General features: G+C 37.3%; 1 long non-coding RNA gene across 3 annotated transcripts; it reads left to right on the top strand.

Moving 5' to 3' along the window:
* The first annotated feature begins 879 nt into the window (after positions 1 to 879).
* On the top strand, positions 880 to 3,779 carry LOC141647709 (uncharacterized). Of its 3 annotated transcripts, none has more exons than XR_012545799.1 (6): positions 880 to 1,111; positions 2,438 to 2,531; positions 2,813 to 2,893; positions 3,008 to 3,060; positions 3,144 to 3,269; positions 3,390 to 3,779. It is a non-coding gene; the product is annotated as an uncharacterized LOC141647709 (long non-coding RNA). The 3 variants fall into 3 exon arrangements; XR_012545798.1 differs by having other exon boundaries at positions 3,144 to 3,250; XR_012545800.1 differs by having other exon boundaries at positions 2,816 to 2,893; positions 3,144 to 3,250.
* Positions 3,780 to 5,721: the final 1,942 nt, after the last annotated feature.

Consider the following 5,721-nt stretch of genomic DNA (forward strand, 5'->3'; position numbering starts at 1 on the left):
ATCTGCCCAACTATCATAGATACACCCTTAAAAAGAACTTCGTCCCCGAAGTTCAACCCATACTCAAAACAAACATACTAACTCGATTAAGACACATCAACGCAACTAAGAAATCAAAACAAAACCCCAACCTATAAAACATGAACTCTTAACACCAACTCCACCAACTATGCCTACCTCCACAACACGGCTCACGATATCGTATCAACTACATTATAGTCTCTCTCGACACTAACTCCATACACTACCAACTACTATCCACAAATGCTGCAAGCTCCGTAACACATTATTCACTCGTAAATCCAATATCAAGACACTCATAAACATCAAACGGAATGTTACATTCTACCACCCTTAAAAGGAACTTCGTCCTCGAAGTTTACTCCCATTCATAACATCATCATCCAACTGTCAACACTATCGAAGTATTCTCACACTCCTAGACATCACACTACTACAAGCACGACCATGACCTTTAATAAAATCAATCACAACGAAGATCCATCCTTTATGCTACACCAACACTCTACTTCCAATTATACTCACTAGTAGAAAAAAAACCCCTATCACGACGCGGTTATCGTGGCGGTTCTAATAGAAACGACGTGAAAAGCCCAATAAATTGGCGGGAACACATTTTTTATGTATGTGGGAGGTCTATTGTGGCGGTTTAAGTAAGAACCGACGTGATACTTGAAACTTTTTATGGTGGTTTTAAATAGAAAACACCACCATAATTCAATTGTGGCGGTTATATTAACAACCGACGTTAAAAATGACGCTAAAAGTTAATACAAAATTACAATTTTTTGGTCCAAAAAACCGCCGTAATATATTTTTATGTCGGTTTTTAATCACAACCGACTTTAATAGCAAAAAAATAAATAAAGCGTAAACCCTCAATCCCTACACTTATTCCTTCGTCTCCTTCATCTTCACACCGCCAAACCTCAATCCCCACAGTTCAATCATCAATTGCATTTGAACTCCGGCAACCGTCAATTTTCTTTTCTCACGCCGCCCTCAACAGCCGGTAATTTCCTTCTCACGCCGCCGCACCGTCGACCAACAAGCCAATATCATCTCCTTCTATACGCCAATTTCAATTCCGGTAACCCATTTTTCGAACTCCTCTCTATACGAGAATGGGGTATAATATAGCTTAGTAGTCCATCTATATATTAATTCAAGGTATAAAATTGACTTGAACGGAGAGGATACAATTTTGTGTTTTGTGGGTTGTGGTGAATTGTACTGTGTTTCCTGAAAGTTGCGTACACCTGACCTCTTGACCGACTTTTACGCAGAGCATTTGAGCCATTATTGTTCATGATTTACTGTTTTGTGAGTGATTTATTTGAGTATCATTCAATTTTCATATTTGTGTATTTTGATGTGGATTGGTTAACTTTTATTGTGATTTCTGAATGCATTTTGATTGATTTTGGTCTTCGATGATGCTGCTCTAAATTTTAGGCAAAAAGCAAACCTTGGTGATGATAACAATCTGAATTAGTGGCAATCAAAGACTCGTAGTTGTGTACTATTGAGCTAGATTTTTTGGGGTCGTTGGTAGTATTATTTATGCTTCTGGCTTTAGCAAATTGCTAACTATCAGCCATTACGGGTCGTATCTGTCCGTTACATAGATAGTTTGCAGGAATTGCAGCTTATAGTTCCCAAATTTCTGATGGGTACAAGGCTGACAAAATGGCTACTACTGTTTTCACCACACAGCTCTTACATGACTGGCACAATTGATTTTATATTGAAATGACATATATGACGAACACAAATATACACTACGGTAAATCATGATTGATGGATTTGAGTATCAGTCAATTTACATCTTTGTTATTTTGATGTTGATTGGTTAACCTTTTATTTGAATGTATTTTGATTGATAATGCTGCTCTAAATTTAGACAAAAGCAAACTTTGTGACAATTACAATTTGAATTAGTGCTTTAGTAGCAATCATAATTCATGTGATTTGATTGAACGAGGTTTTCCGGAAGTTGGTAGTGTTATTGATGTTTGATGTGCGAGAATCAGGTATAATAATAGCTTAGTAGTCCATCTGTATATTTCCTATTCAGTTGTACTAAAGACTCACCATTCTTTGGTTATTCATTATGATTCAATGAAACAAATGGCTGATCAAACTAGATGTGCCTATTTTTTATTGTGAAGTTGAAATCAGTCAATTTGATTCTCAATGCTACTTTCTGTAGGGGTCATCCAGAAACATGGTTTTTTTATGCGTTGTTAATATGGGGGCTATGGTGGTAGGTTGTCCCTCAATACACTCCAACCCACACACTATTTGTGGGAGCCCTTGAGTCATAGATGTAATGTTGTTGTTGTTGATTCTTAAGGATGCATATCTTTCTAGTCATATGTAGCTTTGACAATCTATATTTTGTTTGATTTTACAGTGTCATGGGCTGACCTGATTGCTGTAGCTGGAGCTCATGAAGCAGTTTCAATATGTGGAGGTTCAGTGATTCGGCTGGGAAGACTTGATTCAATGTAAGTCTTTGCCTTACCTATTTTATTGCACACACTGTATGCTTTATCTAATAGTGATTATGGATGAGACTCTTGTTTTGATTGAAAATTCATGTTGAGTTTGAGCATTTAGCTGGTATTTGGGTCTAACCCTACATAAAAATGGGCCTAATATTTTTTATTCCTTGTACTAAAATGTAAAATGAGACTCTTGTTTTGATTCAATGTTGTTGTTTTAACGTTGTTGTCGTTGTCCTCGTTGTCTCATTAAAGTGACTGCTCTTCTTTCTATTGTGAATTAGTAGTCCTTTGATGCAGTTCTCCACGCAATTTTCATCTTCGGTCATTCAAAGAAACAACCACTTTGTGTTCCTAACACAAGGGTAAGCCTGTGTACATCCCTTCCCCCTTCTTATCACACAATTTGCGGGAACCATTAGGCACTCGGGTGATGTTGTAGTTGTGGTTGTGCTAAGATAATACCTTTTGTTCTACAGGACTCCTGATCCTTAAGGGAAGTTGCAACATCTATACTACAAATATCTGATAGGTATTACTTTTGAATGTTAAATGACAAATCTCGTCAATGACTGTTTTATCTCTTTATTCATTGCCTTCCATTGCGAAATTCAGTGTAATTCCAACTTTCAAGAATTCTGCTAAGGAACTTTTGAGCACTTCTATCTGGTCTATCGGCTGTTGACCTGCTAGCAAAAGCACTTGCTAAGGCTGTTGTGAAGGTGTGTGAAACAGGACCTGGTAACATGCATTCATGCCCTTTGGTGTTATATGCTCCTCATTATTAGATAATTTTATTCTGAAAGAGGTACTTGGCCTTTGTTGGAAGGATTCTGATTATTGGTGCTTTTTCTTTTGCAGGCATTTGACAAAGAGGAGAGTTAGAGGTATGAGTGTATGACGGTTCATTTGGGGTTTACCCTGACTTCTACAACTTTGGAAATCCAACGCAATGGTCTTCGCAATTTTTTCGAGTTACTTAGCAATTGTTTGCGGGTGAGGATGATTATGGTTTTTAGTAGTTAGCTTTAAGCTTGGGGTTTAACGCTACATTGATAGTTCTTTGTTTTACTTTTCAAAAAATTGTTTACCGTGTACTATGCATGTAATGTAAGGTAGATTGATAGTTCTATGTTTATAGTATTTTAGGTTGATTAAGTAAAGGTGTACATATGTAAGTTTGTTGGACTTGTGCTGTTAGGAATACTATAAATGTGGTTATATTTCTATTGACAGGTTTCATTATGTTCCTATAATATTTGGAATTACCAAATTTATGGGCAGGTGCTGCTGAAATTTTCGTAGAAATTATTATTTAAAAAAAATATATAATTTTTTTTACGACGGTTCTTGTAGAAACGACGTGAAAAAATTAAATAATTCGAAAAATATTTTGCCTTTTATGCCGGTTCTTCGCCAAACAACCGACGTTATAATTACCTTTAGTGGCGGTCTTGTAACAACAACCGTCGTTACGCTAACCTTTTACGACGGTTCTGTCAAAACAACCGTCGTTATAGAGAACATGTAGTGAGGCAATGGTATTATAGAAATACCTATGGTGGCGGTTTTCAAACAATAACCGCCATTATAGATGAGTTACAATGGCGGTTCTTATCTAACAACCGTTGTTTTATATAAGCCTATAATGGCGGTTTTGTTTAAAAACCGCCACCGTAGGTAAGCTATAGTGGCGGTTGTACAACCGCCGCAAAGTCTATACAACCCCGTGATATACGGTGATGCGTGTCTAATATATGATGTTTTGCACCTCATTTCACACGCATTTCAGAGCTCAATTGAGTAGTTTATGCTACTATTTCCCTTGTTTCGTGTATTTCTTCCTTTTCGTGTGATTTTGTAGGAATGTGAAGAATATGGCGGAAAATGGACCAAATCTTCTCCGGAGTGTTTAGCATAGGATTTGACATGAAGTATTAACTCGAGGAATGAGCTTGGTGCGCGCTTCAAGGCATAAAGATAGCAAAAGCATGGGTGCGTACGAGTTTAACAAGCAAAGAAGCACTTCACGATATTGCAGCCTGCTTCAGATGACAATATCTCGAGTTCTAGAGCTGATAATCGAGTGATTCCAATTGGAGGTGAAAGCGTATCCTCTTAGCTTTCCAACGTCGTATAGAACGCCTGATTTGACCAAGTAACGAAGAAATGGCAGCTGTTTTAAGATCGGTGCGCGCTACAGGAATCGTCAGAATGCAATTCTGTACAGCACTCTTGGTCGATCGACTGGTACAAGTGGTCGATCGACCACCCCACGAGCTGATGCGCAAGTTAAAAGATCGAGAATTCCAAAGCCCATTGTGATTAGGTTTAGGAATAAAGGTTACGCAGGATTATTCCTATATAACATAACCTTAGTTTTCAGAATAACCATCCAGTTTTTATCATCAAGTTCTTAATATACAACTCGATAGTCATTAGTTTAGATTATTTTCCGTCAATAAAGCTTTCTTTACATTCGGTTTCGATCTTTCCTCTTCAATTCTCCCTACGGTATTTTCTATTCCTTCGTTTAATACTCGCTGTTTTAATTCATTCGTAGTATAGAATTGTTAGGTTAGAATTCCCAAAGCCAATTATCATTTTATGTTAATTGTTTATTTAATTAATCTAAGAATGAATTCGTTAGCTTTATTTGATAATATTATTGTTGTTTTTATCACAAGTATGAGTAGCTAAATCACCATTGCTAGGATGTAGGGGAGCTATAGCGTAGATGGCATAAATTATAGGCGATTTCGATTCACGGTATGGTCGATCGACCGGTACCCATGGTCGATCGACTGGTTACGCGTCTGGTTTTGCTTTGTTTGTTTCGTTAAGTGCTTTATATTTCAATGAGACCGAGAGGAGACTTGATAGATGCTCAAACTTGACCATCCCATAGATCGAGAGATAGGAATGGACAATAATTAACGAATTAAAACGACTAAATTGCTAAGATTGAGAGATATCGTGATTTAGTTTGCATTAGGAATCATTAATCAAGAACGAGAGTTGGTATTAATGAGACTTAGGGATTAGTAGCATAGGCCGAGATGTAGCTACTATTTAACATGGACCGAGAGGACTTGTTTTCCCCATCCTTCGCGACCGTATTTCGAAGTTACCTAGGATTATGTGCCATCGCAGCTATAGTGAACCGACCGTCTTAGCATTTCTTTTATCATAG

Source organism: Silene latifolia, chromosome 3 (assembly GCF_048544455.1).
Source record: "Silene latifolia isolate original U9 population chromosome 3, ASM4854445v1, whole genome shotgun sequence".
Taxonomy (NCBI): domain Eukaryota; kingdom Viridiplantae; phylum Streptophyta; class Magnoliopsida; order Caryophyllales; family Caryophyllaceae; genus Silene; species Silene latifolia.